We start from the raw sequence: 25,950 nt of genomic DNA, 5'->3' as shown, positions 1-25,950 counted from the left end.
ATCTTGGGTATGGTAATTTTCTCTCAAGCAATAAAAGCAATTCTACTGTGGATATTTGAAATCAGCCCAAAAGAATTGATAGGTTCTAATATTCATTTCAGGAAATGTTTCCCAATAATAAAATACTTACAAGGTGAATTAAAAAAATATTGCTACCCCTTCTGTTGAATTACTACTATTGAGAAAATCAATATTAACTTATAATTTTGTAACAGAATCAAGACTGAATTTTCTGGTGCTTAAATGTAGAGATATTTCTTACCTAGACTTACAAATAGAAAGAAATGCCAGTGGAAGAAATTTATAGCAGATATAAATTGAAATATCTAATATGGCACAAATGAGCATATGGTACATGTGAGCATGTGTATACATGTGAGCATACGGTACTTATGATCACATGGTACTGAACACATGTATGTATAGTCTAACATTGGATGTTAGTACAAGTGCCTTTTATTTTGTTGGACTTTTTTGATCTGGCATTTAATTTTTTTTTTTTTTTTCGTTTTAGAAATCCTTCCAAAATTACTTTGAAAGGATTGTATTTGCTATTGCTACAAAATTGTGTGTGTATTGACTACAATTATTAAGGAATATTTAAGCATTTATTAAACAATAAGGAAGTGATGTTTTGATTTAGCAAAAGGTACTATAAATATTTTTATTTTTCATATTATTTTCCAATTAGGCAAGTTTGTATGGGGCTTAATCCCAACATTTCTAAATTTTCTAGAGAAAGTGCAATACAATTTTATATATTGGGCATGAATAAGAGAGATAAATTTATGAGACTGAGGTTAGGACTTACATAAGCTCATGGAATTTTAGAACTAAGAGGTGTCAAATTCAGTCCCTTTATTTTAAAAAGAAAAAGTTCTGAGGCTTAGAGAGCTGAAGAGAATTGTTCTCTTATATTCAAGGTTAGACAGTTATTAAGGCTTAAGCTGGATCTAAGAGAGAGACAGGATTTAATAACATTGGATAAAAAAAGAATATTTCAGGACATGGAAGCCTATGAGGAAAGGATAATGAGTCTAATGTTTTTACTGGTGCCAATAGGGATACTGTAGTTAAAGGTTACAGGCAGAAAGACACTTTGAATATATGGGCACGAATTTATGTAATTATAGACGGGGAAGCCTGGTGGGCTGCCGTCTATGGGGTCGCACAGAGTCGGACACGACTGAAGTGACTTAGCAGCAGCAGAACATACAACAAACAGTTAAATGGGTATAATGTGGATAACTACCGTGGTTTTTCTTTTCTCCAGAGACATAGATAAAATCCCCTTCAAATATTCTCCCACTTCTTTACTGCCACGCGGAAGTTCCAGAGGCCTCAAAGATTTTTGCACATTCCTTGAAGGCTAAATTTCCTATTAGCCTGGATTCTGGATTCTGGATTCCCTTTGAATTAATTTGGGTTGTGAGTTGTCTTGCCATATACAATATACAGTCTCTGTATATTGCTTTTTTCTCAGTTTCCACAAACCCATAAACACATATGTACATATAACTGTACTTTGAGAGCTTCAATTCTCTGCACTGCAAAGCTCTTTTCCAAAGGAATCCATTGTGTCATTTTTCAGTGTTTCTTTAAGGACATTTTCCTATGTATATCAATTTTAAAAGAAAATATTATTCATTTATAAGGGGTCAGGTTCTCTACATAGTTCTGCATCTTATAATTTTCCTTTAATATCATACAATGAAGTATTTTGTTATCAGTATACACAAAGCCATTTACACATCACATCAGAATTGTGTGAAAAGACCAAATGTTTCACTGAAATAACTGTTCTAACTTCTAACTGTGGAAAGGGAAAGTTATGCATCATATGTGCAATTGTGCTAAGTGTGTGCAGTGGATTCTAGTAGAAATGTTGTTCCTTAAGAAAAAAATTCTGAGAATACTGAAATACCTGAGGGAATAGCAATTATTTTCAACTTCTCTGGATTTGTTTTCTTTCTTTATGTTGTTCTAGAAAGGAGAAATCTTAAATATATCATGTTTTCTTTTTTCCATGCTGGCCTTTTAAGATTATCTGCTTCCTTCTTTGTATTTTTTTTTTATCATTATCGTCAGGGTAATGTCTAAATAGAAACAAAATAACCAAGCACAATGTGTAAAGTATCCATAGATTGTTTAATCACAGCCATTGTAACTAAATTCTGAGTGATTAATATTTGTCAGTGCCATCATATGTTCAGTGACTTGCCTATTTTTCATTCTTTGGTCTTCACAAAAATTCTGTAATGCACAGTTATTGATGTTTCTATGCCTTCTACATAAACTTGGATTAGCACGCTGGGACTTTGTCTGAGATAAGCAAAAATAGTCAATGGGAGAGTCGTGATTTGACTTTAAGGCCATATGACTTACCTCGAACAAACAAAAATCAAAAGACCAGGAGAGTACTCTGGGGTAAAACATGAAAAATTAGCGACTGTCAAAGAATTAACACTCTTTTATCCCACTACATTTTGTAGGTCTGAATCATGTGTTGGCCTTAGCTGAAGAGTAGGTCATGAAATCCAAACACGTCCATCTGGTATACCCGGGATGGCCTAGGGGCTTTAGGAGGAGAAACTGTATGATTGCATGAGGCTGAGGGGATTTTTCTCCCAATTACCCAAGAACAAGTGCGAGTTTTTCTTGGGCCAAGCCTAGGGAAAGGAACAAGCTCTGACACTAATGAAATTTTGTGTGGGTGTAGGAGCAGATGGCAATCAGCTTGTGCATTGGAATTCTGAGAAAGCTCGGAGAGTGTATGAAAAAATGAGTCCTGCCAAAAGATTGATAAGTAGCTCCCAAAGGAACGAAGCATATGTGTCTAAGGATGCTGATGGGTTATGTAGCTCAGGCTTCTGCCTCACTGTGCATTCTATACTCACTACATTTAATATTTGTGTTAATAATTATTTTAGGATCATCAAAATTTCTAAATATGATTTTATATATTTTTTCTGTAAATCAGATATTTAAATGAATATGCTCATTTGTAAGTGATGTGGTGGAAATGTACCACGTATAATCAATGCACAAAACCAACTACCTGAACAAATTCATGTCAGTAAGTGCATTCAGCCAAGTGTTATGTAACTCTTCATAAAAGTACTTCATTTTTGCCTCTGCAGATGCTCTTAATCCCCATTTGAAATACAGAAATAACTAATTCATTTTAAAAGAGACTGCCTCCCTCTTCGGAGAAGGCAATGGCAACCCACTCCAGTACTCTTGCCTGGAAAATCCCATGGATGGAGGAGCCCGGTGGTCTGCAGTCCATGGGGTCGCTAAGAGTAGGACACGACTGGGCGACTTCACTTTCACTTTTCACTTTCATGCATTGGAGGAGGAAATGGCAACCCACTCCAGTATTCTTGCCTGGAGAATCCCAGAGACGGGGGAGCCTGGTGGGCTGCCGTCTGTGGGGTTGCACAGAGTCGGACATGACTGAAGCGACTTAGCAGCAGCAGCAGCAGCCTCCCTCTTAATGTGTTTGGCACTTGCTGGCTGCCTGTATTACGTATGCTTTTGGGAAAGCTTATGCCTTTCACCTTTGACACTGCATTAACCATGTTTCAAACTTCTGTAAATCTGTTTTAACATCTGCCATTCAGGCAGTTGCGGGACATTCCTTGTTCTGGCCAACCCAGTAACTGAATCACTTTGCCTTGGCCTCTTACCTTCCTTATCACCACCCCAGACCACTCCCTTACTCCCACTCCCTTAGGAAGAATTCTTCTCTTGGAGGTGTGCTTTTCAAATACAAATCAAGCAACCCAGAGCCCCCCCACACACACACCAACCACTTCCTTATTGTACTCTCACTGGACCACTATCCAACCCTTGCTAATCACTCCAAGGCCAGTACCAGACAACCAGAGACAGTGTGATATCCCAGAGCCTACAATACAGGTTCTTGTTCAAGTCCCCTGCCCCTCCTGATGGACCTCATTTCTTGCTCACCTCCACTCCCCACCTGCCACACACCCTGGTGCAAGGTGCTCCCACTTCTTGGGTGCAACCATAAACTGTGTTTTCAATGGAAGTGTTTCTCATTCTGTTGTTTTTACTCTACATTAAATTTTCTATTAACATGGTGTATTTTAAAACAGCCATGTAGTAGTTTTTTCCTCTAGACACTCAGAGTTTTGTTTTTTTTTTAACTTAGCTCTGTACTTTCTACCTTGTCAGCATTTTTTCCAACAAACTGTAGTAAAAGGTAGAGTACGTGAATTTCATGTGGGGGGAAAACTCACATTTCTAGTTGACATTGACATTAGTTGTAGATTCACATAAAGTTGTGAAGAATAATACAGAGAGATCCCTGAACTCATCATCCAGTTTTCTCCAGTGGTGCTGTTAGGGGAAGCACACTGATTGAAACCGCCCACCCTGGCCAGGCACCATAGTAACCATTTGCATGAGCTGTTTAATGACAGGAGATCCTGATAAGGAATACAGAACTAATAAGCCACCACCAACCAGAAGAGTTCAGGAAAGGTTGAAAGGAGACACCGCGTGTCGGTCCACTTCCCAGAATCCCTCTCGCTAGCATCCATCTTGGCTGAGTGATGCGTGCACCACCAGGAAAGGCTCTGATTTAGAGTGATTGGCCAAAGACCACCTGGAAATTAATCCCATCACCATATAACCCGAGACTGTGAGCCACATGGCAGAGCTGTTCTCCTGGGTTCTCTTACCCTATTGCTCTCCATCCGGGTGCCCTTTCCCAATAAAATCTCTTGCTTTGTCAGCAGATGTGTCTCCTCGGACAATTCATTTCCGAGTGTTAGACAAGAGCCCAGTTTCGGGTCCTGGAAGGGGTCCCCCTTCCTGCAACAATGCCATTTTGCAAAAACTATGATACAAAAGCACAAACGGTATTGACATTGATTCAATTTTCTGATATTTTCATTTTGTAAAAACATATTCTTTGATCATTGCCCTAGATAAAAGATATCTCAGTATGGATACTGAGATATGGCACTTCCTATAAAGAAAACAGCCACTCCCTGCCAACATTTTTGCAGCAGATGAGAAATATTTCTTTTTAGTATTTGTATGTTTAATGTCTCAGCCAAAATGCAATTCTGTAATTGTGGCTGACTCAGAGTTGTTACTATGATATCATTGACTCTCAGGATTAAATGGTCAGTATATGAATTGAACTACAATGTAGAAGAGCTAACATTTTGAAAACTATATTCAATATGGTTTCAATTTGTAACTGATATGATTGGGCACCAATTCCAATTTTAGGCATTTGTTCTTACTATCTCAATTTTTTTCATTTTCAGCAATGTGTTTTGAGACCTTGATGGCATATCTGATTGAATCTAAACTTACTGTTGCCATAGCATTACTTTTCCACATTGCCCATAAGTCCAAGAGGAGGGGAAGAAAACATTTAGTGAAAAAATAAAAGAAAACTCCATTTAGTACGTTTTTTCCAAACTATCCTTAGACTTCAATGCTAAAAACAACTTCCTCCCCACTTAGAGACGTTGTTTTCAGTATTGACCCTAGTACTTTGCTGCTGCTTCCCCTTTGGGGTGACTCATTTTACAACTGGCATATTTGGTCTTGCAGGTTTAGGAAAATGAAAATTATCTTCATTTTAAATTGTTCTCCTTTTGGCTTGATGTAAGATATAGCAGTATAAGTAAAACTGTAAATTTACAAGCTGAAATTTCCACATATCGGTTTTCAAAGATTATCTGTTGAAATGAGTTTCTCTTTGGTTTATATGAACCTAGCACAGGACTCGGAGAAGGCAATGGCACCCCACTCCAGTACTCTTGCCTCATAAATCCCATGGATGGAGGAGCCCGGTAGGTTGCAGTCCATGGGGTCGCTAAGAGTCGGACAGGACTGAGCGACTTCCCTTTCACTTTTCACTTTCATGCATTGGAGAAGGAAATGGCAACCCACTCCAGTGTTCTTGCCTGGAGAATCCCAGGGATGGGGGAGCCTGGTGGGCTGCCGTCTATGGGGTCGCACAGAGTCGGACACGACTGAAGAGACTTAGCAGCAGTAGCAGCAGCACAGGACTATGAACACTAGTAGTGTTTTCCTTCCAAAAGCTGTGATAATTGCCTTTTTCTTTACACTGAATTACAAATGAAAATCTATATAATTTTTTCCATATGGATTTCTGAGCATCTACTTTCAAATGTACTGAAAGTATAAACTGAATATATATCATTTTGGTGAGTTGAAAATGAAAGTATGCATTTTGATAGTCTGATGTACTTATTCTACTCAAAGGCTAGATCAAAGGTTTCTTGTTTTTAGTTCTACCCTTTGAACAGAATTGGTTATTAGCATTGTTCGATGTAAAAGAAACAGTATCTTTGGGAAAAACAAATAGCTAACATTATTTATCCTTCAAAGTAAATAAATATATTGGGAAATATTTTCTTTCTGGAAAGGTTTAACATGAGAAAGTCTGTGTTTTAGGTGGTTATGTGTGCTCAGATGATCAGTTGTGTCCGACTCTGTGACCCCATGGATCTTAGCCCACCAGGCTCCTCTGTCCATGGAATTTCCCAGGAAGGAATACTGGAGTAGGTCCACATTTCCTACTGCAGGGGATCTTCCCAACCCAGGGATCAAATGTGCGTCTCTTACATCTTCTGCCCTGGCAGGCAGTTTCTTTACCGTTAGCGCCACTTGGGAAGCCTCGTTTCAGGTGCGTGCGTGTGTGTGTGTTAGTCATTCAGTCATGTCCGATTCTTTGCGACGCCCTGGTCTATAGCCCACCAGGCTCCTCTGTCCACGGAATTCTAGAGTGGGTTGCCATTCCCTATTCCAGGGGATCTTCCCAAAACTTAACTTCCTCTTATTTCATTTCCCTAGTTTTAACCTCTTTGGAGGATTGATAGAAAATAACATCTGTAGAACCTATACCTCCAAAGCTACACCTAGCTGTAATATGCCTCACAGAAATTACCCTTTTCTCAACAACACACTCCTACAAATCTGACTACTGTATGTTTAACACAATGCCTCTATCAATTTAACTGAATTGTTTTCTTAGAAACGTTTGTACAAGGGTTTTATATTACATCTATGTTATAACTTTACACAGTTCAGATCTTATTTATATACTATCTTTATGGTGATAAAATTACCTTCAATTATGTGCTTAGAATACTAAATATGTCCTATTCACTTTCATGTAAATTATATATATATATTAATATATATATATATATATGATCTACTAACTACTCCAAAATTCCTTAGCTGCTACACTAGACTTCTATATGCTGGGCATATCTTTTGAAGTTAATGAGTTCCTACATATTAGCAGTTAGCTGAATTTTTTTTTTCATGGTTAGAATATTTTATGTAGCACTGAAAATGCCATTAAGCCATTTAGTGTTTTAAATGGAGTCATCTTAATGGATGCCTTTCAGAATATTAAAACAATTTCCCTGCTTTTATAAAAGCTCGGGTTGGGGAGCACAATTGAATTGAGTTGTTCAAGTCATCTTAAAAGTCATTGAACATGGATCATTTTGGCAGACAGGACAGCTTGAACTGATGCAAAATAAGTCCCTGTTACGTGAAGACAAGATGTTTGATAAGTATGAGAGAAATCTTTTGTCCTAAATAAAAAGAAAGCTATATCCACCACTGAAAGTATGCTCTTCATTTAGTTCCTTTCTAAAAGGGCTAAATGAATGTAAATAGCCCAAAGTATTGAATACTTTTCTAGAAGACTGCAGAGATCATGCTGATCTAATTAGCAAAATTGCAAGCTTTTTATATGCCATTTTCCTTTTTATTAGCCAATTGGAAATAATATACTACCAAAGGGAAACTCACTCTTCTTTTTTATGTAGTACTCTCGTTCTACGTTCACCAGCTCCGCTGCCACCGTTCTATAATAAGGTTTTTGAATATGGACAAGTCTCTTAATTCTTTGTTCCAGTTCACTTTCTGGGATAAAGGAGATAGCATCCCACCCTACTATTTAGTAAATTACTACTCTTAGAAACTGAATGTCACCCTAGAGCATTAAACCTCAAAGACTTAATGTACATTCAAAGAACTAACCAAGAGTTATTTGCACACTGGAACCTTCAGGCAAGCTGAGAAAAAGATAACTAATGAAAATGTCCATAAAACACTTATGTTGTAAAGTATCAGGATACTTTTATGCAACATTAAGTGATAACACACTTAGAATGCTTTGGGTAGTTTTACTTAAACAGAAAACTTTGAAGCAACTTTGAAGCACTTATCTAAGACTGTTCATTTTGACCCCTTGTTTTGGGAAACTGCTTAGCACCCTTGGTGAGCCATCTATACTGATCAGATTCAACTGTCCCCTGGTCCCTTTGCTATTTTTTTTTTTTTTGTCTAAATAAATCCATTTCAAAATTTTCATGTGTGTGTGCTCAGTCGTGTCCGACCTCAAAGACTATAGCCCACCAGGTTCCTCTGTCCATTCGATTTCCTAGGCAAAAATACTGGAATGGGTTGCCATTTCCTTCTCCAGGGATTTTCCCAACCCAAGGATCGAATCCACATCTCCTGCATCTCCTACATTGGCAGGCAGATTCTTTACTTCTGAGCCACCAAGGAAGGTGCTAAAACTCCTACTCTCTTCCCAAATCACACTTATCAGAAAAGGAGCTCACTACTTACACTGCTGAGCTTAGAGGCATCTTTCAGGTACCCTCTCTTTTTTCATAAAACCATCCGCAAATCCATCCTTTCTTACTTTCTTCATCTCTTCTTTTAAAAAGCATCCTGCCTTCTTTTGAAGAATAACTCTCTTCTTGTCAGTGTCCCCTCTGGCCATTGGAGTATCCCCTCCAATATGCACTTTAAACAGACTTTGACACTCATTACAGTACCTCTCATGGATTTTTATCTTCTGCATATACAATTCTGACCAAACCATTCCTGAAAAACACTTCTTCATTCTGACTATCCTCCTCACTGCACTGTCAGAGTGACTGCCTTCACCATGTCTCCAGTAAACAGACAAACAACTGTAGTTAATACGGAAGTTGAGTATCAGGTTCTGGGGTGTATGTGCCATCTCAGTAATGACTTAGCCTGATCCATAAATGTCATTCTTGTCATTTAGATGACATAAAGCTAGGGTAATTTCCCACTGCTGAATCTTATTAACCAGGTGTTGGTGAATAGGTGAATGAATGAATGAATGAATGAAAAAAAAATAGGACATAGTTTCATGAGATTTGGTCTTGGGTTATGAACACACCAAGGGAGAAAGTTTTAGCAGATATTCAAAGCCAGAGGAAGCTAGTTCCAGAGAGTTATTTTTGTTTATTACATTTTGGTAAGTAACTTACTTATAAAGAGCAGAAAAAAATTAGGTGGATTTATTTCTTTATCATTGCAAAAATTTCCAGTTATCAGTATAGAGGCCCCTTAAGAGAGCTTGTCTTTTTATAGGGTGCCACTCACAAATGTACTTGGGATCCTATATCTAGGAGGCTATATTTCAAGTCAGCTTCAAATCAACTGTTATTTTTAGACCAATTTTTGCCTCACATGCAAAGTCAGCCTCAGAAATTCTATCCTCTACTTCTGCTTAGTGTGGACTTATACAGTTTTAAGGTGGGAAGGGGAATTTTAAGTCTCCCTCATTTTGGTAGGTTGATTGCAAAAATGTCCCCAAATCTTCAACTCTCCTTCTATCTAAACCCTTTCCAATGTGACTGCAGATTTTAACATCAAGAGGTAGACTCTATCTTGTGGACGCATGGCAGAAACCAGCACAATATTGTAAAGCAATTAGCTTCCAATTAAAAATAAATTAAAAAAAGAGGTGTGCTATCACTTCAGCCTATGAATTGGGTTGATTTGTTGACTTCTTTGACCAATACAGTCTGGTAGAAGTGGCATCATGCTAAGTCTAGAATACCCCTTTGCACTTCTTTGCTCATTCTCTTAAAATCATGCCATTATCTTGTGAACCTCCCAGGTGGCCAGGACCATCCAAAATAAACCTGTAGGCTGGGTTTTTGTTGGATGATTCTTCCCCTCAGTGAATAGTTCTGAAGCTTCATTGTTTTACTCTCTGAAATTGTTGTAATAATAACCTTAAAGTATTTTCTGGTGATTAAAAAAATTTTAAAACATAAGCACTAGCCACCTAGCAGGCATTCAATGATAATTTATATTATGTTGCATTTTCCACCCATCTCTGAATATTTTATGTTCCAGTCCATTATTAAGTTCTGCTAGACTCAGCAAAACAGGTACTGAAGGTCATTGTCTGATTCTGGGTTGAGTTCTGAGATTCCAAAGATAAATTATACATGAAACTTACGCAAGAGAATCTTATAAGCGTTAAGCTTTAGTGAAACTATTAATTAGGTCTAGCTAATTAAACTAGCTACTTCACCAAGAGTATCTCAGTTTCTTTATATTGCCAACCTTCAGCCTCATTTCCTATATTGTCACAAAACTATATTATAAAAAGACAGAACTGACCCAAGTACTCCTCTATTAATAACAGTAAAATAACAAAATTGATGATACTTGTCTCTGATTTGCTTCATGTTTCTAAAGATTAGTTTTCAAATTTCTCACGACAAATAAGGTCTTTCAGTCTTTTGAACTATCCTCTATTTTCTCTAAACCTGTTACTTCATTAGTAAAATAGACATAAAATCTTCGTACGTTTGATAATTAAATGTGGTCAAGCATTGAAATCACTTAGAATGTCATATAAGTACTCAATAAGAGGTTGGTACTTTTATTGTGCCTATTCTAGTATTATTCTGATATTTATATTGTTACTTGTCTCACTATCACTGCTATTGCTACTACTTCAGCTGACTTTATTGTTTGTTAATAAGGTCTTCCTTATTCTGTAAAAGTGAACTCTCCATAATTTTGATAAATGATGCTCTTTAATTCTATCTTAAAATTTTTCACATGCTATTTCCTCTGAAAAGGCTCTCCAGCCCTTTCCCACCTCGTGTGTCCTTACTCCTCTTCAAGAATCACTTCACCTGTTCCTGCCTTGGTGAAATGTTATCTCACTCCTTGAGGCAGAGCTAGACGCTCTACCTTTTATATCCCCATAATTGTTTCATTCTTATCTCTCAAAGTCACTTACCAGACTGCACAGCAATTTCCTTATTTTCATATATATGTTTGTATATGTATTTAAGGGCATATACTTTTTATCAATAATTATATTTCCCTCTGGTCTGGGACATAATATTTATTCAACAAATATTGTGATAATTAACATGCGCACTTAAGGATTATTATTTAAAAATCATCAATATTCTTCTAGCAAATTTTGTTTAGGTTCTTTTTCCTAACTGTAGATAGCAATTTCACATATTTCTCATTCCTGAGTCTCCTCTATTTAAGAAGAAACATGTGCATAAAATAAGTCCAAAATTATAAAATATTTCTGCTTTCTAATAGTCTAAACAAAAAATACACTCCATTAGAAATAATCCCTGTATATGTTTAAGACTGTAAGGTGACACATTTGATTTATTTCTTTAAAATATTTTTTGTGTTAATGGGCAAGTATTCTTTAAAGGGCTTCCCTTGTGGCTTAGCTGGTAAAGAATCCGCCTGCAATGCAGGAGACCTGGGTTCGATCCCTGGGTTGGGAAGATCCCCTGGAGAAGGGAAAGGTTACCCACTCCAGTATTCTGGCCTAGAGAATTCCATGGACTGTTATAGTCCATGGGGTCACAAAAAGTCAGACACAACTGAGCAACTTTCACTTTCATGCATTTAAAACTTCCATATTTTTAATGTAAGGAATAACAAATATGATTTATATATATGACACATTCTATGATGATAAATATCTGGCTTGGTGTTTCAGTAGACATAGACCAAGATGGCTTTAATATTCCCCTCAATTTGACTACACTTTAGACAAAAAGCGATTGTCTTGATTGGAGGTTACCAAAGTCACTGACCTCCTTCTTCTGAGAATCCTTACCTTACAAAACAAAAAAACAAAAAAACTTGTCTTTCTTTGCCCCTTTCATATTTAAATCTTCCTCCAGTCTCTTGCCAGGATTATGACCCAGGAATGAATGTCTAATGGATCTGAGGACCATGTTTTTGCAATGCCATCAAGAGAGAGTTGCTATCTCTAACTACCTATGGGAGGGTAGAAAATTAACTTGAATAAAAGCCAATTAGCAAACACAGATGCCCCAATCACACTGGCCAACTTCCCCCACTACTTCTCCACTAGCTCAGCCCAGTGCTTACCAACTCTCCCAACTTTTTTTTCAGTGGGCTTGACTTTTATTTGTCCCTTATTACAACAGTCTTGACTACTATTGTAATAGTCTTGAATTGTCTGTTTTGTCATTGAATTTCCTTACCTGTTTAACATCTCTGGTGCAATTTTACTTTGATAGCACTTTTAATGCATTATAAGAAAGGAAACTTTAGACTTCCATTTCAAAATGTGAATATATTAGTTTCCTCTTGTTGCTATAACAAATTACCACAAATTTATTGGCTTTAAATGAGACAAATTTATTCTCTTATAGTTCTGAAGATCAGACATCTGAAATCCATTTCCCCGGGCTAAAGTCAAGGTGTCAGCAAAGATGGTTCCTTCTAGAGGATCTTTGAAGAGGACCTTTTTCATTCCCTTTTCCAGCTTCTAGTATGGCTTTCCTGTATTTCTTGGCTCTGGCCCATTCTTCCATCTTTCAACACAGCAGCATAGACTCTGCAAGTCTCATTCAGCTTCTACCATTTCATGGCCTATCTTCTCTAATCTCCTTCCTGCATCCCTTTGAAACCCCAGCATAATCTTCCCATCTCAAGATCATTAACTCAGTGACACCTGTAAAGTGCCTTTGCCATATAAGCTAATATTCTCAGGTTCAGAGACTAGGATGTGGATATCTAACTGTGGCCATTATTATTTAGCTTAGCACAGCAGATTAAAAAAATCTTTAATTAAAAAATTAAAACATAAAAAAATCTTTAAACAAAATAACCCTCAAGTCTAGGACTAGTTTCAAGCTTAATTTTACCAAAAGAATAAAATTTATTTACATGTCTTTTGAATATTTCTGGAAAAAGCCATTATATAAGGAAGACCTATTATACCCTCTATATACGTAATATTACAAAGTCAAACTTTCCTTTGCTTTGTATTTTGTTTGGACACTCACATCTGTGCATGGAAGACAAATGCACAGATGCAAGTCTCTTTTGTGTTAGGATTTTGTATTTAGAAAATAAGTTTCTGTGCTGTGTATCATTTGGATAGTAAGGGTTTTAGGATAAGATTATTCTCTTTTTTATATGATATTTTGGGGAAATATTGATAAGAAGGGTGATGATATCATGTTAGTTTCAAGTGGACAGCAAATAGATTCAGCCATACACAGACATGGATCCATTCTCCCCTCAAACTCGCCTCCCATTCAAGCTGTCATATAACATTGAGTGCTATATAATATGTCCTTGTTGGTTATGTTTAAAATATAGCAGTGTATATGTTGATCTCAAACTCCCTAACTTCCTAACTTCCCCCTATTCATCCCCCCTGGCAAATATAAGTTCATTCTCTGAATCCAGAATTACAGTTATATTTTTAACTGTTCCATCTTAATACTTACTGAATACCTGAATGCTATTTTAATGGAATTTGGACTTGACAGAGCTCAGCATTTAAATTATAACCAACTTTACACTGTTTCATTTAGTTTTATACATGCCAACGTAAAATAATTTTTTTTAATTAAAAGGGATTTTTAAAGCAATGCTTTATAATATTAAGTGCAATAATGTGAGTTCTCTATAAATATGCTGCAGGAAAGCCCCAAGAAACTCAGAAAACAAGTGAAGTGAAAGTAAAGTTGCACAGTCATATCCGACTCTGCAACCCTGTGGAATGTAGCCTACCGGGCTCCTCCGTCCATGGGCTTTTCCAGGCAAGAGAAGTGGGTTGCCATTTCCTTCTCCAGAGAGCTTCCCGACCCAAGGATCGAACCCCGGTCTTCTGCATTGCAGGCAGACGCTTTACCCTCTGAGACACCAGGGAAGCTTGGAAGCAGAATACAAGGCAAAGTTCTAAAAAAATACACTGTCTGACCTGTGCACTAGCTATCCCACACCCACAGTACTCTTGTTCTTCCCACATGCCAGGCATGTTCCTGCCTTGGGATATTTGTTCTTGCTCTCTCTACCAGAACACTTTCCCCAAAAAGCCTCCTGGCTCCCCAGTTCTTCCCTGTTAAGTCCTTGTCAAGAGTCACTTTTTTTTTTTTTAATTGGAGTATAATTGCCTTACAATGTTGTGTTAGTTTCAGCCGTGCGACAAAGCAAGTCCGCTATGTTTATACATATATCCCCTCCCTCTGAGATCGCCCTCCCACCTACCTCCTTCCCATCCATCTAGATCATCAGGAATAGAGACAGTAGAGGTAGAGAACAGACATGTGGGCACAGTGTGAGAAGGGGAGGGTGGGATTAATTTGGAGATTAGGATTGACATACATATACTACCGTGTGTGTGTAAAATAGACAGCTAATGGGAAAAGTCTCTTTCTTAATAGGATCTTCCCTGATAGGATTGCATTACTTAAAATTACACATCACTCCCATGTTATTTAGGACTTCCCTGTAGCTCAAATGGTAAAGAACCTGTCTGCTATGCAGAGTTCGATCCCTGGGTTGGGAAGTTCCTCTGGAGACGGGAACAGCAATCCACTCCAGTATTCTTGCCTGGAGAATTCCATGGACAGAGAGGCCTGGCTAGCTACAATCTATGGGGCCGCAAGGAGTCAGACATGACTGAGTGACTAACACACACTCATGTTATTTACTTAACATCTTTGTTTACTTAAATGAAGTGAAGATTCATCTTGTGAAATGCACAAATCTTAAATATTTCCCAGTGAAGATACAGAATATTTCCATCACCAAATATTTGCATTTCTGAATATCCTTGTTCCTCCCACCAATCAATTATATATGGTAGCATATATACCCTTACCTGCCCCATAGACAACCACTGTTTTCATTTCAATGACTGTTGTTTTTGAACATTATGAAATAGGACCTGCAGAATTTTCTTTTGTGTCTGTTTTGTTGTTGCTGTTCAACATATTTTTGAAGTATTTGCCAATGTAGTATCAGATATCTGTAGTTAGCTCCTATTTATTGCTGAGCAGTATTGCATTGCATAACTACATCACAGTTTATCCATTCTTATAGTTGACTGAGTTATGGATTATTTCCAGTTTAATGGAGTTATAGATTGTTTCCAGTTCAGATCAGTCGCTCAGTCATGTCCGACTCTTTGCAACCCCATGAACCGCAGCATGCCAGGCCTCCTGTCCATCACCAACTCCTGGAGTCCACCCAAACCCATGTCCATTGTGTCAGTGATACCATCCAACTATCTCATCCTCTGCCATCCCCTTCTCCTCTGGCCCTCAATCTTTCCCAGCATCAGAGTCTTTTCCAATGAGTCAGCTCTTCACATGAGGTGGCCAAAGTATTGGAGTTTCAGCTTCAGCATCAGTCCCTCCAGTGAACACCCAGGACTGATCTCCTTTAGGATGGACTGGTTGGATCTCCTTGCAGTCCAAGGGACTCTCAAGAGTCTTCTCCAACACCACAGTTCAAAAGCATCAATTCTTCAGTGCTTAGCTTTCTTCACAGTCCAACTCTCACATCTATACATGACTACTGGAAAAATCATAGCCTTGACTAGACAGACCTTTGTTGGCAAAGTAATGTCTCTGCTTTTTAATATGCTGTCTAGGTTGGTCATAACTTTTCTTCCAAGGAGTAAGTGTCTTTTAATTTCATGGCTGCAATCACCTTCTGCAGTGATTTTGGAGCCCAGAAAAATAGTCAGCCACTGTTTCCACTGTTTCCCCATCTATTTTCCATGAAGTTTCTAGTTAGGGACTATTTTTAATAAAGCTGCAATAAGTGCTTTTGTGTAGTATCTTTGTAGACATTGGTTTTCATTTCTCTTGTGTAAATACCTATAGTAGTCAAAATTCTCCAGAGGGGAAAAAACCCAACAAGTCATGTGTTTGTGTATAGAGAGAGGTTTGTTTTAAGGAATTCTCTCATATGATTATTGGAGGCTTGGAGTTCAAAATCAGATGAGGTAGGTTAATGAGCCAGAGACTCAGGAAGAGTTGCAGTTCAAGTTAAAAATCAGTCTGCTGGCAGAATTCTTTCCTGCTCCTGAAAGGTCAGCCTTTGTTCTATTATGGACTTCACCTGTCTGAAGAAAGCCCACCCACATTACAAAGAACAGTATACTTTATCAAAGTCCCCAAATTTAAATGGTATTCTCCTATACAATGAAATATTACTCTTCCATAAAAATGAACAAAATTCACTCATTTGTAATGATGTGGATGGACCCAGAGTCTGTCATACAGGGTGAAGCATGTCAGAAAGAGAAAAATATATATCACATATTAATATGATATCTATTGGAATGGAATATGATATCTACGGAATCTAGAAAAGTGGTACTGATGAATTGGTCTGCAAGGAAGGAATAAAGATGCAATCATAGAGAATGGACTTTTGGACACAGGAGGGGAAAGAGATAGAGGGACAAACTGAGAGAGTAGCATAGACATATATGCTGATGCTGCTAAGTCACTTCAGTCGTGTCCGACTCTGTGCGACCCCATAGACGGCAGCCCACCAGGCTCCCCCATCCCTGGGATTCTCCAGGCAAGAACACTGGAGTGGGTTGCCATTTCCTTTTCCAATGCATGAAAGTGAAAAGGCAAAGTGAAGTCGTTCAGTCATGTCTGACTCTTAGCGACCTCATGGACTGCAGCCTACTAGGCTCCTCCGTCCATGGGATTTTCCAGGCAAGAGTACTGGAGTGGGGTGCCGTTGCCTTCTCCAATATATATGCTACCATATATAAATATTAATAGATAGATAGTGGGAAGCTGCTGTATAGCACAGGAGCACAAGTCGGTGCTCTGTGAGGACCTGGAGGGGTGGGATGGGGGGAGAAAGGGAGGCTCAAGAGGTAGATGTGTGTAATAGCTGATTCACTCTGTTGTACAGCAGAAACTAACACAACACTGTAAAGCAATTATACTCCAATTTAAAAATTAAAAAAAATGTTAAATGTCATTCTCACTCCCCTGCCTAAATAAACAGCTTCACAGAAATATGCCAAATAATATTTGACTAAATATGTGGATACCAGGGCCCAGCCAAATTGAAAAATAAAATTATCCATCACAAGATCACAAGTAGTTTTATTTATTTCTTTCCAAGATTTATCATTTGTATTTTATTTTATTTTTTTTTACTTAATTGCATAGATGGGGCTATAAACCTAACATTGAATGAAAGAAGTAAGATCAGATATCCATGCTCCATTCTCTACCGTAGAGGGAAAATGATCAATATTTTGCCATTATGTATTACATTAGCAATAGGCTTTTCACAGATACTCTTTATCATATTGCAGATGTAATACTAATTTTCTGAGACTTTTAAAGAAAATAATCAGTGGATATTAAATTTTGCCAAATGCTTTTTCCCCCAATCTTATTGAGGTTATTATATAGTTTTCTTCTTTATTCTGTTAATGTAGTAAATTGCACTGATTGATTTTAAATGTTAAAATAACTTTGCATTTCTGTAATAGACTGTACTTGGACATAATATATTATTTTTTATACATTGCTGGACTTAATTTGTCAGTACTTCATTTTGCCATTTATGTTAAAGACATTGCTCTGCAATTTTGCTTTTGTTTTTTATAATGACTCTGAGTTAGATAATGTTTTCCCTTCCTGTATATTTTCAGGAAATGAGACCTTTGTGATCCGATGTACCTCTCAGAATCTTTGTTAAGGAATTGAACCAATGCAGAAAAATTGGATCTTCTCCCTAGGAATATGAAATTGGGCCCCAGAGAATAAAGAATATTGACGGGCTCCTCAGTAGGAACTAGGAACATGAAGAATCTGTATTTGTACCATTGGGGAACCCACCAATTAGAAATGCAGACAGAATTAGAAATGAATCATTCTTAAGTGGAGAGGGAGAGGGAGAAATTGGATGCCTTTAGTTTCAAGGATAGGTTCCTCCTGAAGAATTAAACTTTTCCTCTTGGAGTTCATAAAATTCCCCTAAAGCTTATTTAAACTTTTCTAGGAGGTTAGAGGTGGAGGAATGCTCCCAAAATGACCTTTGGTTGCCACTTATGTATTTATTTTTATGTGTTTTTAAAAATTGCGTTTACATTTAGAAAAGCAATGGAGAAAAGGAAAGATATAAACATATGAATGCAGAGTTCCAAAGAAAAGCAAGAAGAGATAAGAAAGCCTTCCTCAGCGATCAAAGCAAAGAAATAGAGGAAAACAACAGAATGGAAAAGACTAGAGATCCCTTCAAGAATATTAGAGATACCAAGGGAACAGCTCATGCAAAGATGGGCTGAATAAAGGACAGAAATGGTATGGACCTAACAGAAGCAGAAGATACTAAGAGGAGGTGGCAAGAATACACAGAAGAACTGTACAAAAAAGATCTTCACGACCAAGATAATCACCATGGTATGATCACTCACCTAGAGCCAGACATTCTGGAAAGTGAAGTCAAATGGGCCTTAGAGAGCATCACTATGAACAAAGCTATTGGAGGTGATGGAATTCCAGTTGAGCTATTTCAAATCCTGAAAGATGATGCTGTAAAAGTGCTGCACTCAATATGCCAGCACATCTGGAAAACTCAGCAGTGGCCACAGGACTGGAAAAGGTCAGTTTTCATTCCAATCCCAAAGAAAGGCAATGCCAAAGAATGCTCAAACTACCGCACAATTGCACTCATCTCACACAGTAGTAAAGTAATGCTCAAAATTCTCCAGGCCAGGCTTCAGCAATACGTGAATCGTGAACTTCCAGATGTTCAAGCTGGTTTTAGAAAAGGCAGAGGAACCAGAGATCAAATTGCCAACATCTGCTGGATCATGGAAAAAGCAAAAGAGTTCCAGAAAAACATCTATTTCTGCTTTATTGACTATGTCAAAGCCTTTATCTATGTGGATCACAATAAACTATGGAAAATTCTGAAAGAGATGCGAATACCAGACCACCTGACCTGCCTCTTGAGAAACCTATGTGCAGGTCAGGAAGCAACAGTTAGAACTGGACATGGAACAACAGACTGGTTCCAAATAGGAAAAGGAGTACGTCAAGGCTATATATTGTCACCCTGCTTATTTAACTTATATGCAGAGTACATCATGAGGAACACTGGGCTGGAAGAAGCACAAGCTGGAATCAAGATTGCCGGGAGAAATATCAATAACCTCAGATATGTAGATGACACCACCCTTATGGCAGAAAGTGACGAGGAACTAAAGAGCCTCTTGATGAAGATGAAAGAGGAGAGTGAACAAGTGGGCTTAAAGCTCAACATTCAGAAAACGAAGATCATGGCATCTGGTCCCATCACTTCATGGCAAATAGATGGGGAAACAGTGGAAACAGTGTCAGACTTTATTTTTCTGGGCTCCAAAATCACTGCAGATGGTTACTGCAGCCATGAAATTAAAAGACGCTTACTCCTTGGAAGAAAAGTTATGACCAACCTAGATAGCATATCAGAGAAGGCAATGACACCCAACTCCAGTACTCTTGCCTGGAAAATCCCATGGGCAGAGGAGCCTGGTAGGCTGCAGTCCATGGGGTCGCTAAATTCAGGCATGACTGAGCGACTTCCCTTTCACTTTTCACTTTCATGCATTGGAGAAGGGAATGGCAACCCACTCCAGTATTCTTGCCTGGAGAATCTCAGAGACAGAGGAGCCTAGTGGACCGCTGTCTATGGGGTCGCACAGAGTTGGACACGATTGAAGCGACTTAGCAGCAGCAGCAGCAGATAGCATATTGAAAAGCAGAGATATTACTTTGTCAACAAAGATCCATCCTGTCAAGGCTATTTTTCCAGTGGTCATGTATGGATGTGAGAGTTGGACTGTGAAGAACGCTGAGTGCCGAAGAATTGATGGTTTTGAACTGTGGTGTTGGAGAAGACTCTTGAGAGTCCCTTGGACTGCAAGGAGATCCAACCAGTCCATTCTGAAGGAGATCAGCCCTGGGATTTCTTTGGAAGGAATGATGCTAAAGCTGAAACTCCAGTACTTTGGCCACCTCATGCAAAGAGTTGACTCATTGAAAAAGACTCTAATGCTGGGAGGGATTGGGGGCAGGAGGAGAAGGGGACGACAGAGGATGAGATGCTGGATGGCGTCACTGACTGGATGGACTTGAGTCTGAGTGAACTCCGGGAGTTGGTGATGGACAGGGAGGCCTGGCATGCTGTGATTCATGGGGTCGCAGAGTCGGACACGACTGAGCGACTGAACTGAACTGATTACATTTGCGGGAAAAAAAATTGGCTGAAACTAGAAATAGTGAGGCTGACAACCATTCTAGCTGCTTTCAGTAATTTATTAACCTTCCATTTCCTTAATCAAATAGCTGACTGACTTGAAATTAATAGAAAAGCATGGTGAGATTTTATTCACATCACTATTATGTGCAGAGTATACTTTATATATTATATATATAAATTCAAATGTAACCTTTGTGTTTCATAAATATATTTTTGTCCCTAATGGAATCTTGTAACAAAATTCTTAAGGAGCTCTGAGACTTCTGGGCACTCAAACAGCTTTAGGTTTAAATTAACTTAGGAATTGATTTCCACTTCAAATAGTGTTTTACTAAATGCAAAAGTATAGATTGGATCACTTCTTCAAGAAGGAATCTTCAAATTGATAGGTCTAAATTTTACCCCTGAACACTGTTTCAACTTACACTGTTTATACATGAAAAACCCCGTGACACCTAATTTAGTGGCAAATGCAATTACATAGCTCTTGAAGGGAAGTTCTTCACCAGCTAGCAGGCAAGTAGTGAAAACTGCCTCTTACTCTGGTGTCTGCTTTCTGCTCTCATCATCTAGCATGGGTAAGGATTTAATAAAAGAAAAAAAGATTTTCTTGTTTATATTCCAGAAGAAAACACTGAGAAAAGAATTTGGAAAAGCTGAATTAGGGGTATTTATATCTTTGAATCACGGTGAGTCTGTTCACTGTTTACTTTGATGTCATGGATAAATGACATCTCCGTTTAGCATTATTTCATCAGAAAACTTATTCTAAGTCAACTCCCTTTATTGTTCTATACACAATTTGTAGATAATTTTATATTCTCCCATGGCATTAATACCCTCTGTAATTTTAAGAACTATTGAACTGATTGGTCTTGAATTAAATACACACACACACACAGTTTATTTTGAGCTCTCTTTGGAAACTAATATATTTTTGTATCTAATATTTTCAAAAACTCCACATATTGGTATAAAAATATATAGAAAATAATTGTCAATCTTCTAAGATTTACTTTTTAGGAAAAAAAAGAATGGATAAAATGGTTGCCAACAGATATTCCCCAAGGGAATATTATTCAACCCATTTTTTACTATTGAATTTAGTCACACACTGAATATTATTTTAAGAAATCTTTTTTGGCTTTTCCTTAAAATTCTTTCTACTCCACATTTGAGTCCTTTCTTTGGAAGAGAGGCTGGTTACTGGATGTTTGGAATGAAGAACAGTGGTGTTTGGGAATTCCAATTCCTCTCGTCATTTCAAGTACAAGCAAAAAATTCACTCTATTATTTTTTATTTTCTTTAGAATGAAATCAGGAGCTAGAGGATTGTGTATACTCTTTGTTGAAGCTTCAGACACAAGAGTGGGTTTCATACCTATTAGAGAAAAGGCTCCACTCTATTGCCAATCAGAAGCTAGGCTGAGCTTAGGAATGTTTCTGGCTGTGGCGTCTCTGGGAAGCCTGGGCTCAAATGAGATACAGCTCCTCTGGGGGTTGATGGTACTAGGGAAGCACAATAGAACAGTCCCAGAGAGTTGAAATTACAGGAAGACCTAAGGTTCCTGTTTGAAGTCTGGTCCATTTTCCACCGAGAAGGAATTAAGACTCTGGCCAGGTTTCTATTTTATCCTCCACCATGAGATGAAAAAATATAATCTCTCTAAGAGGTCAGAAAATAAAGACATCATATATAGAAAAATTTAACTCCTTCATCAGACAATTTTATCCTTAAAATAAGACCAGGGAAATTTAATATTAAAAAAATAAAAATAGATTTCAGTTCTTCGCAGACTATACAAATTTTCCATATCAGTTTGTCCTCCTTGGGGCTGGGGAGTGGGGGGTGGGGCTTTTATTTTGAACTAATTTTAAATTTACAGAAAAGCTGCAAACATTGCACAGAAATTTTTATTTACTAAGCATCTGGCATCCACTAATGTTCGCATCTTACACAATGTAATGTTGTCAAACTTGGAAATTAACATTAATTAAGACTTCCTGGTGGCTCAGACAGTAAAAGCATCTGCCAACAATGCAGGATACCTGGGTTCAATCCCTGAGTCAGGAAGATCCCCTGGAGAAGGAAATGGCAACCCACTCCAGTACGCTTGCCTGGAAAAATCCCATGTAACCTGGTAGGCTACAGTCCATGGGGTTGCAAAGAGTCGGACACGACTGAGCAACTTCACTCTCACTTTCAAATTTTACCAGTTTCTCCATTAATGTCTTTTTTTTCTGTTCCAAGAGCCTAAGATACTGTGTTTTAAAAATATATATATATTAATAAAGTTTAGTTTTAAAATCAGTGGTAGGTTCACAGCAAAATTTTGTTGAGAGTACAGAGAGTTACCGTATATCCCCTATTCCCATGCATGCACTGCTGCTGCTGCTGCTAAGTTGCTTCAGTCATGTCTGACTCTGTGCGACCCCAGAGACGACAGCCCACCAGGCTCCCCTGTCCCTGGGATTCTCCAGGCAAGAACACTGGAGTGGGTTGCCATTTCCTTCTCCACCACGCAGGCACAGCCTTCCCCATTATACAGATCCACATCAGAGTGCCCATTGGTTACGATCTATGAGCCTACAGGGACACATCATTATCACCCAAAGTCCATAGTTTACATTAGGGCCTACTCTTGGTGTTCTGAAGTTGAAGTTAGTCGCACAGTCATGTCTGACTCTTTGCGATTCCATGGACTGCAGCCTGGTCCTGCTCCTCTGTCCATGGAATTCTCCAGGCAAGAGTACTGAAGTGGGCTGCCATTCCCTTGGTGTTCTACATTCTATGAAAATTGGGACAAATGTGTGGTGACATGTTTTGTACAGAATAGCTTCCTTGCTACAAAATCCTCTAGGCTCTACCTGTTCATCTCTCTTCCCCACTACACTGCTGGCAACCACTAATCTTTTTGCTATCTCCATAACTTTGCCTTTTCCGTAATATCTTACTATTGGAATCCCAAATGATGTAACATTTTCAAATTGGCTTCTTTCAGTCAGTATTATGTATTTACGTTTCTTCCATATCTCTTCATAGTTCGGCAGTTCTTTTTAGTGATGAACAACATTCCATCGTCTAGATATACAACAATTTATTAATCCATTCACCTATCGAAGGATATCTTGGTTACTTCCATGTTTCGGCAGCTATGCATCAGTGGTTATATACCTTCACATGCAGGTTTTTATGTAAACATAAGTTTTCAGTTCATTTGAGTGAATACCAAGGAGTAAGATTGCTGGATCATATGATAAAAGTGTGTTGTTTTGCAAGAAATCACTATGCTGTCTTCCAAAGTGTCTGGACTATTTTGTATTCCCACCATCAGTGAATGAGGGTTCTTGTTGCACCACATCCTTGACTGCATTTAGTGTTATTAATGTTACACATTTTGACGGTTCTAGCAGGTGTGTGATGTTGCACAGAGTTTTTGTTTCTCCTTAATGCCCTCCAATCTTTGTAGTTCCTCAATCTTCCCTTTTTAATGATCGTAAAATCTTTGGCGAATTATTTTGTAGATGTCCCTCCAATTGAACTTAATCTAATGTTTTCTCATGACTGGAATGAGATGAATTTATGCTGTTTTAACCAGAACACCACAGAAAACTATCTGCAGCCTTTTCAGTGTGTTTATCAAAGAGCACATGAAGTCAATATAATGCCCTTATCACTTGAGATACTAAACAATCAATTGATGATGATCGTGTCTGCTGAGTTTCTCATAAATTACAAAATATTCAGAGTAAAGAAATGTATTTTAGGGGAAATACTTTGAAGCTATTCAAACCATGTGTCTCTGCAAACCTCACCTATATTTAGCATATCCAGGTGCAGTAGATCTATGAGTTAAGCCCCCAAATTCTCAGTATTTATCTTGTTGATCAAATTGTTCAAACTTTGGCCCATCATGAACTTCTTCAGGTTCACTCCTATGTACTTTAAACAAACTCCCATCATTTTTTTTTCTTTTTTTTTAAATTTTATTTTATTTTTGAAAACTTTACAATATTGTATTAGTTTTGCCAAATATTGAAATGGATCTGCCACAGGTATACATGCAGAATGACTGTACTAGTTATTCTTATTCCAGTCTTTCCCCTTTCCTTATGATAAAATTATGGAAGACAGACTATCTGAGGAATGATAACTATGTTTCTGTCCTGAGCAGTTGTATGAATCTGAGGGGCCTTTATTTTTACTTATTCCTTTCATATTCTTTTTCCTGGAGGAGGTGTGAGTGTAAAAAAGATTCAGAATTAGGAATTCATTTTTGGACATTCAGTTCAGTTCAGTTCAGTCTCTCAGTTGTGTCCGACTCTTTGCGACCCCATGAATTGCAGCATGCCAGGCCTCCCTGTCCATCACCAACTCCTGGAGTTCACTGAGACTCACGTCCATCGAGTCAGTGATGCCATCCAGCCATCTCATCCTCTGTCGTCCCCTTCTCCTCCTGCCCCCAATTAGACAAGCTTAATTTTAACTGAGTATTGGACAGTCAAATACAGCTGTTAAACAGGAAGTACATTATTAATCAAATTCTCAGGAGATGGGGCTATAGATAAACCTTAGAATTATCAGCATATAAATCGTAGTAACTGTAGGGCTAGATAACATCACTTAGGGAAGGAGTGAAAGTGAAAGTAAAGTTGCTCAGTCCTGTCAAATCTTTGTGACCCCATGGACTGTATCCTACCAGGCTCCTCCGTCCATGGGATTTTCCAGGCAAGAGTACTGGAGCGGGTTGCCATTGCCTTCTCCAGAGGATCTTCCCGACCCAGGGATCCAACCTGGGTAATAGACAAAAGAAATGCATTGTGGATTAGAAACATGGTAATCCAATGTTTAAGAACTAGGAAGAGTAAGAGAAGGAGACAGTAAAGGATGCTGAGAAGGAGTTACACATGAAGTGGGATTAAAATGAAGGATGTTTGGTATACCAGAGCCAAAGGAAGAAAGAATTTCAACACAGATTGGTTTACTTTATAAAATGTGGTTAAATGTCCAGTAATTGAAAACCAAGACCAGAGTACTGGATTTAGCAAGATGGAATTCACATAACCAGGAAAATACACTGCAGAGTTGATTTCAACTTAACTTTTCTCTCTTTATGCTGCCACTCTGATGACCTGCTTCAGGCTAAGATATGGCACTATATTTTTTTACTTTTAGCCCATTTCTAGTGGGGTCAGGAATTTGCTGATAAGAAAACTGCACCCTTACCTCCTGGGATGATAGTTTTTGTCCTTGTGGAAAGGAAGGTCTACTTTTGACAAATGTGTTTCCTGAAACCTTGCAAAGTCTGCTCTTGAACATCTCCATCAACCAGATCAATTTTCCTGCACTGGATAGCCTTTTAAAATAGATTTTGCTTTATGCTTGCTTAATCTCATCAGCTGAGCGCCTTAGAATTGAAGCTTTTGAACTGTGGTGTTGGAGAAGACTCTTGAGAGTCCCTTGGACTGCAAGGAGATCCAACCAGTCCATTCTGAAGGAGATCAGCCCTGGGATTTCTTTGGAAGGACTGA

Source organism: Bos taurus, chromosome 28 (assembly GCF_002263795.3).
Source record: "Bos taurus isolate L1 Dominette 01449 registration number 42190680 breed Hereford chromosome 28, ARS-UCD2.0, whole genome shotgun sequence".
Lineage (NCBI taxonomy): Eukaryota > Metazoa > Chordata > Mammalia > Artiodactyla > Bovidae > Bos > Bos taurus.
Note: the sequence above shows the minus strand (reverse complement) of the source record.